The sequence below is a fragment of the Balaenoptera borealis genome (genome assembly GCF_965194805.1).
Source record: "Balaenoptera borealis genome assembly, chromosome: X".
NCBI lineage: Eukaryota > Metazoa > Chordata > Mammalia > Artiodactyla > Balaenopteridae > Balaenoptera > Balaenoptera borealis.
In genome coordinates, this window is record NC_138881.1 from 100,654,255 (window position 1) to 100,667,417 (window position 13,163).

Sequence of the window (13,163 nt, forward strand, 5' to 3'; positions counted from 1 at the left end):
GCCAACTCAAAAAGGCTACATACTGGGACTTCCCTGGTGGCACAGTGGTTAAGACTCCGCACTCCCAATGCAGGGGGCTGGGTTCGATCCTTGGTCGGGGAACTAAATCCCACATGTATGCCGCAACTAAGAGTTCACATGCCGCAACTAAGGAGCCCATGTGCCACAACTAAGGAGACTGCCTGCTGCAACTAAGACCTGGTGCAACCAAATAAATAAATGTTTAAAAAAAAATTTTAAAGGCTACATATTGTATGATTCCAATTATATGCCATTGTGGAAAAGGTAAAACTATGGAGACAGGAAAAAAGACCAGTGGCTGTCAGGGGTCGGGGGTCAGGGGAAGGGATGAGTAGGCAGAGCACAGAGGATTTTTAGGGCAGTGAAAATACTCTGTTTGAGACTATAGTGATGGATACACGTCATAATACATTTGTCCAAATCCACAGAATGCACAACACCAATAGTCCCCTGGTTCATTCTCCAAACTCCTTTGGAGCATCTCTCCTCCTCACTCCTGATATCCATTCACACGGCCTTTCATAGAACATATGAAACTTTCCCAATTCAGGATTTTTGCCCAACACCTTTCATCCAGCTTATTTATCTTTCAGGTTAAGCTTTCGTGTCCCTTCCTGGAGCGGCCTTCCTTGCCCTCACAACCTAAATCAGAATCCATTGTATTCTCTCTCCTTGTACCATGTTCCTTACGTGGACACACTTACCACCATTCGTGTATTTATTAGTTTATTGTCTGAGTCCCTAGTAGGGAGGCAAATTTCATGACAGTAAGGAAAGCATCTGTCTTGCTCCCTGATGTATTCCCAGCACCTAGCCCAGGGCCCAGCTGGAGTAGGTGCTCAGTTGACACATGTGGAATGAGTGAATAAAGGAGGTTTATTCATCCACTCTGTGAGGTTGATGCCATTACCTCAGAGTAGTTTAGTGACTGCCACACAGCTAGCAAGTGGACATAAATGGGTGAGATCTCAGAATTACAGTTCTTAGGTGAATACACCATCTAGGAAAGTATTTGCTAAGGGGATGGAAAGTAGGGGTCGGGGAGGAGTGGGGTGTGGAGCAAGGCAGTTTGGACGATTCCAGACCAGTCACTCTCAGGGAAATGGTCCCCGGGGGAGGGGAGGGGAGAACCTGCAAGACATATGTTCAACATTTTACGTGTTGAAAACTATCTTCTGTTTTCATAATACAGACTGCCCTGGCTGGGAAGGATAATAGAAAATTATCCTTCTTCTAAGGACAGATTTTCCGATTTATGGGAAGGAGGCAGGTTTAAAAGGCGACAGGGAAACCGCCCCCAGCTTTCTACCATTTCCCTAAGCAAGTAAAGGGCTCCGGGGCGCAGGAGACGTGTGGGCACGGGCGGCGCCAGGACCACACTCGCGCAGGGGAAAGTGGATCTTGGTGGCATGGTGCCCCGCAGGCTGCACATCCCTCCCCGCCGCAAAGACTCCCTTCCACAACACCCCCAGCCAGTCTGCACCTTACTTCTCAGACTCCACACGCCCCCCACCGCAGCCCTCCGCGAGCTCCACTTCACCCCACGTCACCTAGCAGTCTCACATCACCCCACGAATGGCGAGAAGCTTGCAGGGAAGGCACGGCTGTGGAGAGTCCGCGCTTAGCGGCGGCGTGGAGCCGACTCCACAGCAGAGGGCGCCGGAGAGCCACGCGGCGCCGGCCCGCCGGACGCTCGCGCGCAGGGGCCGCCTCCGTGCCGGGTAGCTCGCAGGCAGGTAGTAAGCCAAGGCCGCCAGCCGCGCCCTTCTAAGAAATAGACTCTTCCCGACTTCCGCTGCTCCGCAGTGAGTTCGCTAGTTTGAATGGCCCTACGGATAGCTGCAAAATAAAGGTTAATTGCTATTATTATTATCATTTATCACATGTATCGGTAACAGGTGATCTTAAGAAGCCAAGAGTCTATGGAATAAGAACAGAAGTGCAGATTGTGTTTGGGTAGTTTGCTTTTGTTTCTTTTGTGGCTTGGGTTGCGGGGTGTGCTATTTCGGCATATAGTGTTTTTTGTTTGTCTGTTTCTTAAGGTATAGGTTAAAAATTGCCTTTGTGGGGAGATTGAGATTGACATGTATACACTACTATATATAAAATAGATCACTAATACGGACCCACTGTATAGCACAGGGAACTCTACTCAGTACTCTGTAATGACCTACATGGGAAAAGAATCTAAAAAAGAGTGGATATATGTATATGTATAACTGATTCACTTTGCTGTACACCTGAAACTAACACAACATTGTAAATCAACTATACTGCAATAAAAATGAATTTTAAAAATTGTCTTTCTGGGAAAAGACTTATTTTTCTAGAGTGATTTGACACATTTCTGGGGAAATGCGTTAACATTCCCTTCACAAAAGACTGATGGGAAGGGAATAATGGGAACAACTTCATATGCCGAGGAAAACAGATAAGGTGTGAGGAGACCGTTTACTGACATTTAAATTCCCACACGCCCTTTTTGTATTTTTTTTTAAAGAAAGAACTTATCTAGGAATGAAATTGACCAAGTCAAAGAACGTTAGACCTGGAAGGAATTTTCGAAATTAAACCACCTTCTTATTATTATATATGTGGAACAGGAGGCCCAAAGAGGGTAAGTGGCATTCAAAGTCATGGAACACCTGTGTGCAGTCAGGGCTGATTTCCAGTCTGGAGCTCAAGTGGGAAGCAGTATCTCTCAGGGAAAGGACAGTAGTGTGATGTTTAAGGATTTTATTCTTTATTAAGTAATAATTGTAGGAAAAGTTGGGAGAAGTTAATGTTTGAATTTACCTAGAGTCCTACCACTTCGAAATGCTCATTGTATTTTTGCTGTATAATTTTCCAGACTTCTTCATGTATGCAAATACTGGTAAAAATGCTGTATTTACTAAAATTGGATCATTCTATCCATACTTCTTTGCAATATAATTCCTAACAGATGCATAACTATTCTGTTGGATGGAGGGACCTTTATTAATTTAATCAGTCCCTTATGATAAACATATAAGCTTTTTCTAATGTTAAACTCTTATAAAAGATGCTGCACTAAACATTCCTGTTTGTACATCTTTTGCTGAAGTGATGTCTGCCTATTGTTCAGTTTGAATTTTTGTAGGAATGTAGTGCAACGGTGTAGGCTGGGTTTGAACTCCAGCTCTGGAATTTACTGTGTGTCTTTGCACAAATCACAGCCTTTCTAGGCTCCAGTTTCCTCATCTTTAAGTGGAAGCAATCAGACTACTGATTGCCTACAGCTATTGGGAGGATTAAATGAGATAATACACGTAAAATAATTGGTTAGTGCCTAGCACATTGCAAATCCTCAATCAATATTAGCCATTATTATTATTATTACCACCATGACCCCTGAAGAAGGCTGTTTCTTCAAAATGACTCCCATAGTTTCTATTACTCTTTAAAAGAGAGTAATCAGAATTTCATGAAGAAGTTTTTAGGTGTAAAACTTTAGTAGTTAAATGAATAGTTCCTATTTCTAACTTCATTTATCCAGAGGATAAATAATAAAGTGTGGGCTGTAGAGCTACTTAACCATGTTCTGGTTATATAGCTTTACTGCCAGTCAAACCAGGAAATCATAGCTTTTCATTGGAGGTTCTTATGTAAAAATCAATTGTTTTGTGACAAATAAAACCACCCCTGATTCTTTCTCCTTTGGAAAATGCTCAAAGCACAGCTTATCCCAAAAAAGCAGCAGAATATCTATGCTATCACCTATGCAGCTTCCCAGTACCTTCAAGCTATTCTCTTCTGATTTTCTCTTGTATCCATGGGCCCACTATTTCTTATTCTTAATAGGTGTGGGAGAAAGCACAGAAGCAGAAGTTGTTGCCTCTGAAACTTTGCTTTTAATCTGGGAAGATACCATGAGTCACACTGGGACAGATTTCAGGTTCATATTCCCATCTGAAGCTTTGGAAACTAGTCACTATTCCTACCAAAGCCTATACAGTTAACCCAAGCCTGTGTTACCCTTATTTCTCCAAGGGCTGTCAAAAAATAAGGAAACACTCACTCTGTTTTATTGATTGATTTATTTGTATATTTTTAATTCAGGTATAGTTGGTGTACAATAAGTTTCAAGTGTACAACATAGTGATTCACAATTTTTAAAGGCTATAGTACATTTATAGTTATTATAAAATATTGACTATATTTCCTGTGCTGTACAATATATCTTTGTAGCTTATTTATTTTATGCATAGTAGTTTGAGTCTCTTAATCCCCTTCTTCTATCTTGTCCCTCCCTACTGCGTCTCTTCCACTGGTAACCACTAGTTTGTTTTCTATATCTGTTGCCGAAATTCGGCCTTTGTTCACAGGTGCTGAATAGAAATGTGGAGACAGAGTTTTGGGTGAAGTAGAAAAGAATAGCTTTATCGCTTTGCCAGGCAAAGGGGCCACAGCAGGCTAATGCCCTCAAGACTGTGTGACCTACGCTGGAGGGGGTAGTGAGGAGTCTTATAGTGTTTAAGGAGCAGGGCGTGATCAGCTCGTGGACATTCTTCTGATTGGTTGGTGGTGAGGTCATCGGGACTCAGCATCATCAACCTTCTGGTTCCAACCGGTCTGGGGTCTCCGTGCTTGTGGGCAGCGTACAGTTAACTTCTTCCACCTGGTGAGAGTTTCAGTATCTGCAAAACAGCTCAAAGGAGATGGCTCAGAATATTATCTATAGTCCTTGAGGAGGAACTAAGGTCCTTGACTTTGTTTAATGGCTAAAGTATTACTATTTTGTCTTGCTTGACTGTTTTCCTTTCTTTCTGCATTTTCTCACTTCTCTGATTTAATTTATTCTTTTTTAAAAAAATTATTTATTTATTTATTTTTGGCTTCATTGGGTCTTCGTTGTTGGGTCTTCGTTGCTGTCCGTGGGCTTTCTCTAGTTGCGGCGAGCGGGGGCTACTCTTCATGGCGGTGTGTGGGCTTCTCATTGCGGTGGCTTCTCTTTTTGCAGAGCACGGGCTCTAGGCGCGTGGGCTTCAGTAGTTGTGGCACGCAGGCTCAGTAGTTGTGGCTCGTGGGCTAAGTTGCTCTGCGGCATGTGGGATCTTCCTGGATCAGAGCTTGAACCCGTGTCCCCTGCATTGGCAGGCGGCTTCTTAACCACTGCACCACCAGGGAAGTCCCTTAATTTATTCTCTGACTAAAGTTTTTCTACAGACAAAAGGCAGGCGGAGGACATGGGTAGGGGTCTATTCTGGGAAGGCCTCATAGGGTCTTTCTCGTTTACATATCTGTGAGTCTGTTTCTTTTTTGGCATATTCACTAGTTTGTATTATTTTTTAGATTCCACATATAAGTGATATCATATAGTATTTGTCTTTCTCTGACTTATTTCACTAAGCATAATACTCTCTAAGTCCATCCATGTTGCTGCAAATGCCAAAATTTCCTTTTTATGGCTGAGTAGTATTCCATTTTATATATAGATACCACATCTTCTTTATCCATTCCTCTGTTGATGGACACTTGAGTTGCTTCCATATCTTGGCTATTGTAAATAATGCTGCAATGAACACTGTGGTGCATGTATCTTTTCGAATTAGAGTTTTCAGGTTTTTTTCAGATATATACCCAGGACCACTCACCCTCTTTGAGAAGCTGGGTGGAATGTTCAGAGTTTGATGGCCTATCTCAGAAGTCAGCAGTCAGTGACCAAAATTCATGGCGACCAGATTTCCAAAATGCTGCCAGTAACTCCATGCTTACTTACGGTTCCTTCCTCTTCTGCTCCACTGAACACTGTGAACAGAGACACTCAACAGGATCGGTGGAGTAAATGTGGTGGTTAAATGAGTCCTTCCCGGACACAGCTCTTGTGGAATCTGAGCACCAAACGCTGGGAAATCCTTGCCTATAACTGAGGCCCGGAATAACCTCCCGTGTGTCTTTTGCCATGGTGTGCCATCCTTCTTTCCAGTAATGACCAGTTACACTCTATTATAGTGTCTCATGCTTGTTGTAGTGGCTTTGACAATTTAGCTAGGCTAGAACTACGTTTCCCGGGATTGCCTGCCCTGTCCTGAATTAGGGTTGGCTGGAAATAAAATTGGGGCAAGATTTGGGAGACGGAAGTGAAGCCACAGCCATTATGTTCTGAAATTTGGTATAAGACCAGGTGCTATTGCCCCTTGTGCACGTTGGCACTGACCCTCTGGCATATCTTGTTGGTGTGAGACAGCAGTGGGGCCCGCAGCAACTCCACCCACAAGATCTCCTCCAACGTCTCCAGATCCTGGGCCGGGTGCGTGTGCAGCTCCATGGCAAAGGATGGCAGTTCCTTCTCTAGATTGGAGACAGTAAGAGGCAGATATAGGGTCCACGGAGTTTTGTGTCTTCATGGGTTTTAGTTTGTCCTCATGGGTTCAAGGGAATCCTTGCAGGTTCCAGTTGGTCTTTGCTCTCCCCCATTTCATATGCACTTGTCTGCCCGACTGTTGGCCTTGAATATGTGCATTGACTTCAGGCCACCGTCAAATGCAGAGGCAATAGCCTTTCATAGACTTCTTCCTCAGCTCCCACAACTGCATGAGATCTAATCCCTATAATAAATTCCCTCATTGCCTTTCACTCCGCTTCCCTGATCAAACCCCACAACTGTGTTTAGGTGAGTCTTATTTTTACCCAAATTTGAAAGTCAGATACAGGATTACAGACATGACAGAAGAATGGTTTCTTTGTTTTTTGGCCGTGCTGTGCGGCATGTGGGATCTTAGTTCCCCGACCAGGGATTGAACCCATGCCCCCTGCATTGGAAGTGTGGAGTCTTAACCACTGGACCACCAGGGAAGCCCGAGAATTTTTAAAACTGAAGTATGGTTGATTTACAATATTGTGTTAGTTTTAGGTATACAGCATAGTGATTCAGTTTTTTGTTTGCAGATTATATTCTATTATAGGTTATTATATTACAAGGTATTGGATATAATTCCCTGTGCTATACAGTAAACCTTTGTTGCTTATCTATTTTATGTATAGTAGTGTGTGTCTGTTAATCCCATATTCCTAATTTGTCCTTCCCCCTCTCCCTCTCTGCTTTGGTAACCGTACGTTTGTTTTCTATGTCTGTGAGTCTGTTTTTGTTTTATATATAGATTCATTTGTATTATTTTTTAGATTCCACACAAGTGATATCATGCAGTATTTGTCTTTTTCTGTCTGACTTATTTCACTAAGCATAATATTCTCTAGGTCCATCCATGTTGCTGCAAATGACAATATTTCATTCTATTTTATGGCTGAGTAATATTCATATATATATATAGATACACACACACACACACACACACATATATATATACATATATATATATCAATATCTATCTATCTATCTATATCAATCACATCCTTTTAAGCCAATCATCTGTTGATGGGCGCTTGGGTTGTTTCCATGTCTTGGCTGTTTATATATTTTGGATATTAACCCCTTGTTGGTTGCATTGTTTGAAAATATTTTCTCCCATTCAGTAGGTTGTCTTTTTGTTTTGTTGATGGTTTCCATTGCTGTGCATAAGCTTTTAAGTTTGATTAGGTCCCATTTGTTTATTTTTGCTTATATTTCTTTTGCCTTGGGAGACTGATCTAAGAAAATATTACTACAATTTATGTCAAAGAATGTTTCGCCTATGTTTTTTTCTAGGAGTTTTATGGTGTCATGTTTTACATTTAGGTTTTTAAACCATTTTGAGTTTATTTTTGTATATGGTGTGAGGGAGTTTTCTAATTTCATTGATTTACATGTGGCTGTCCAGCTTTCCCAACATCACTTGTTGAAGAGACTGTCTTTTCTCCATTGTATATTCTTGCCTCCTTTGTCATATATTAATTGGCCGTAGGTGTGTGGGTTTATTTCTAGGCTCTCCATTCTGTTCCATTGATCTATGTGTCTGTTTTTGTGCCAGTACCATGGTGTTTTGATTACTGTGCCTGACAAAAGAACCTTTGATTTTTCAAAAGAAAAAAAAAGATTTGTACATGACAGTTAACTAACCATCTATTACCCTTGCTTTCTTTTTGATGTCAAACTCCTTTAAATTGTACTGTACGTTTATTGCCAACTTATTTTATTTTTCTTCCTCCCATTTTCTCTACAATCCCTTGAATATGATTCCTGCCTTACAAAACACTTTTTTACTTCAGTAGGGACTTACCAAACAGCACATCCAGGTCTCAGTCTTCTTTATTTCTTCGTACTTCTCTACACAGTTGGCTGCTTTCTCTTTCTTGAATTTCTCTCCTCTCTTGGTTTCCGAAATCTGCAGTCTTTGGGATTTTCTCCTCTCTCTCCAACTGCTCCTTCTCTGTCTTGTTTGCTGACTTTTCTTCTCCCCGCTCTTCAGGGTGTAGTTGTTGCCCAAAGCCCAGTTCTTAGCACTCTTGAATTCTCACTTTACCCTTTATCCCTTTATGATCTCCTCTACTCTCATGGATTCAACCATCATCCCTTCACACTCATGGTTTACAACTCTATGTCTTTATCTCTGCTCTCTCTCCTGAATGCCAGGATTGTTTCTAACAGTTCATTGAGTCACACATGAATCTCAGATTCAACGTGTGTAACCCCCACTATCTGTTTACCACCACAAGTCAGTGTTCCTTAAATTGCATAATGGCATCACCATCCTTCAGTCATCCTGCTCAAAACTTCAGAGCCGTTCAACACTCTTCCCTCTAATCATCTTCAAATCCATGAGTGCTCTGACTCTCCCCTTCTTCCAGTTCCCCTTGCCAGACCCTCATTTGGGCTTACTTTTACAACTTACTATTACAACAAACTCCTACTTGATTCCTAACTTTAGCTTCCACCTCTCTCCTTTCCTACCCCCTGCAGCCTGTGTTACTTTCCCAAAATATGCATGGGCTTATGTAACTTCTTTGCTGAAAATATCTCCTGGTTCCCCCTTACATATAGAATAAATACCTGCCAGTTTTGCACAGCACGGCCACATCTTGATTTCTTCCCTTTCAACCTCATGTCCTATGATACTCCAATCTCCCACGGTGCACAGTCTATGGATCCCTGGACATACCTGCCTGCTCCCAGCCTAGGGCCTTGGCTCAAGTCTTTTCTGCTTGGGCTCTGTACTATATTGAATTCCTAACCATCCTCTCTATCCAGGCTCAATTCTCACTCCTAGCTAGTGACTTGGGTAAGAATCTCTGAATCAGAGGTAGTTTTCATCAATAACATGAAAATAACAATACATATAATAGCAATAGCTCTCATGGCTCAAGTACTTACCTACTGTGCCAGGCACTGTTCTACATGTTTTACATGTATACATTCTTGTGTTCTTCCCAATAACTCCTCCCCTGACATCTTCATGTCAGTGTGGATGTGGATACAGACTGACCTCACTCTTGATCCCTTTACTTGAGCACCAGCTGATGTTGGTTGAGTGCTCACCATGGGCCTTATCTTTATTACGTTATTTAAACCTCACAACCCTGTAAGGCAGGTACCATCATGATATCCATTCTACAGATGTGGCAGTTGAGGCACAGAGGGAGGTCAGCCAACTTGCCCAGGGTCACAGAGTGAGTAAATGGTGGGGCTGGGTGATCTGCCTCCATAATTTGTGGCTTCTTTCTCTGGTGTGGGCCAATCTGCCTCTCGAGACTGAGAACCCACAGCACGACGGCTGGGTCAGGCATTGTGACATTCCCCACATCGCCTGGCACAGGGCCCTGTATACCAGCAGCCGACATAGGCTTACTGACTGATGCTCACAGGTACAAAAAGTGGCAGGAGGGACATTATTTTCACAGGAAAACATCCTGTCCTCGTTGAGAACCGCCGGAGGATAACCATCTCCCCTCTTACAGACCCTCATGAATAAATAAATAAATAGAAAATGACTGAAGTGGTGAATATAAAGCAGTGTGGTGTGGTCATCTGTAAAGTTTTATTAGAAATATTCAATCCCAAAGTGTTACTGCCCATGATGTAAGTAACTACTACTCCCAAAGACAAGCTTCCAAAGAGCACATTAGTGATGGGTGCACAAATCTCACGTCACCTCCTCTCCTCCACACCTGCACTAAAGTATCATTAAGAATGAGACATTTAAAGCCTTTATAAATGGAATTAATTAATGACAAAAAATGATTAATGTCCTCCAGGGTAAAGGTACCTAAGAGGCTGTTTAATCAAATCTCCTTTTCCCCTCAAAGGCAGGTTGGCTGACACAGCAGCCCAGGCTCTGTCTACCAGCTCCTCCTTCTCTATTCCAACTCACTGGTGGAAGAGGGGCCACATCTGAAAGTGCAGTGAGTGGAACCACTTCATCATCAGGGCAGGGCAGGGCTTGTCTATGAGTGAGGTTGAGCCATTCCACCCTGGTTTAATTTCTTTTAAAAAGGGGATGATGATAATGATGATTGTGCAGGTAGAAATAGGATAAATCATGTACAATGTCAAGCACAGGACCCATGGTTAGAAGCTATTCTTAATATTCAGGATATTAACATGCCCCCGGGGACCTGTAAACACCTCTTGAAGAACCATAAAACCCTTAATCTGGCCTGGCTTTCATTTGGCCCTTCGTGGTGGGGAACAAGAATTCCACTATGGAAAACAGTATGGAGCTTCCTTAAAAAACTAAAAACAGAACTACCATACAACCCAGCTATCCCACTACTGGGCATATACCCTGAGAAAACCATAATTCAAAAAGAGTCATGTACCAAAATGTTCATTGCAGCTCTATTTACAATAGCCAGGACATGGAAGCAACCTAAGTGTCCATCATCGGATGAATGGATAAAGAAGATGTGGCACATATATACAATAGAATATTACTCAGCCATAAAAAGATACGAAACTGAGTTATTTGTAGTGAGGTGGATGGACCTAGAGTCTGTCATACAGAGTGAAGTAAGTCAGAAAGAGAAAAACAAATACAGTATGCTAACACATATATATGGAATCTAAGAAAAAAAAAAAGGTCATGAAGAACCTAGGGGCAAGATGGGAATAAAGACACAGACCTACTAGAGAATGGGCTTGAGGATATGGGGAGGGGGAAGGGTAAGCTGTGACAAAGTGAGAGAGTGGCATGGACATATATACACTACCAAACGTAAAATAGATAGCTAGTGGGAAGCAGCCGTATAGCACAGGGAGATCAGCTCGGTGCTTTGTGACCACCTAGAAGGGTGGGATAGGGAGGGTGGGAGGGAGGGAGACGCAAGAGGGAAGAGATATGGGAATATATGTATATGTATAGCTGATTCACTTTGTTATAACGCAGAAACCAACACACCATTGTAAAGCAATTATACTCCAATAAAGATGTTAAAAAAATAATAATAATAAAATAATTTTTTTAAAAAAAGAGGAGAGAGTTACCAAAAAAAAAAAAAAAAAAGAATTCCGGAAGTTAGAGGAGAGACAGAGTGGGAGGGGTGGGGTGGGAGATGGGGTGCAGGAGAAAAGGGCGGCATGGGGAAGATGGAAACTCTCCCTGGTCTACAACTCAGGCCCAAGTAAAAGGCAAACATGCACCTTTGTAGGGCACCTGCAGCCAGAGGTGTGGAGCAGAGTCCAGCGGACGATGCATAGCTCCACTGTTACGTCCAAAGTCGAAGGAAGGGCCCCTTGCACTGTAAGCGTTCTTGGGAGCACTGACCACTGGCAGGGTTCTACACTTGCACTCTGACGTGGGTTAGTACAAATCTGGAGTACTTGTTGCATTCGGCAAGGGACAGGTTGGGTTTCTTGCAGCAGGCATCTGAGCACACAGAGTGCTCTGCAAACACAGCCCCAAGCTCCCACTATAATGCGCCCCAGGGAGCCAGAGCAAGCAGCTCCCTAATCATTTCATCTGAACCACTAGCCCGATTCGTGGACTTTGCGGGCGAATGGAACAGAACCAGAGTCCCATCCATTAGTTACCGACTTTTGGGGCGTTGGGGAGAGAGTCGTGCTCAGAGCCCACACGACAAAGGGTGGTGACCGGGCTGGGGCTGCTAGGGCCCCGCGCGCTTTCTCCAGCCCCACCTGTGTCTCTCGCTCCGGGGTAACTAAGGGCAACAAGTCTGGGCCCATCGAGGGGCCAGGCCGAGAAATGTTCTCCCAGCATTTTTCCTGGGCCCCGGGGGCGAGTGAGGTCTCATTCCCCTCCCCCTCCCCCGCCTCAAGTTGGCACCCCTCTACGGCCACTCCCTGGCCTCGTGCACGCCTCAGCGGGTCCCACCCACCGCAGGCCAGGTGGGGGCGGGCACCTAACCAGGAGCGGGTACGTACTGCACCTGCGACAGACACGCTATAACCGGGATCAGGCGCCAAAAAGAGGACCTGACTCGGCCACTGGCCCTAGCTCTATCCCCGACGAGGGCATCCCCGCAGATCCCAGCGCAGCTTCATCCACAGCACTCAAGACGTGCAGCCTCGGCTCGTGGGGCGGGGGGGGCAGTGGGGTAGCCTCGATGATACTGGCTATCACAGCCTGGAGTTGGTGGAGACCGGGAAGAACCACAAGGCCAGTGCCCGGACCGGGACAGGTGCTTTGGTGAAGCCCAGGAAACGCCCTTTCCCTGGGAGAGGCGAGTGGACCGGACGCCGCTGCGGCTCAGTGACGGCCCTTCGCCTCCCTATAGGCTCTCTCTTTGCCTTTCCCCCTTTTCAGATATGAAGCCCTCCGTGATCTCAGCGATGGATGGTAGCGGGAGGTGAAGAGGAGGCAGTGTGGTCCGAACTGGGGCTGGGAAGGACGAGGATGCGGCGGCCAGGAGCCCACAAAGCAGCAGCAGCAGGAGCTGACCTCCCCAGGTCCCTGAGGGGCGGAAGCCTGGGGACAGGTAGCGGCGCTTCTACCGCATCACATTCACCCCTTTGCAGCTACGGATGGAGACCCTTTTACACCGCACTGGATAGCCCGCCGTGTTCCCCATGTACGCGGCTAGCCCTGGAGGTGCCTAGCTCTCCAGGGGGCTCGGTTGTCTCTGGGTGTCTCTGGCTCTTTTCCGGAGTCTGAGCCAAAAGCCACCTAGAGGGCCCAAGGCCACCAGGGCCCCCTCCCCCAGGACTCTGGGGTGGGGGCAGTACCTACTGGGCATCAAGGTAAATACTTTCATGCAGTATTTAAATCCATCAAGTAGGGAAACTTTGGCCG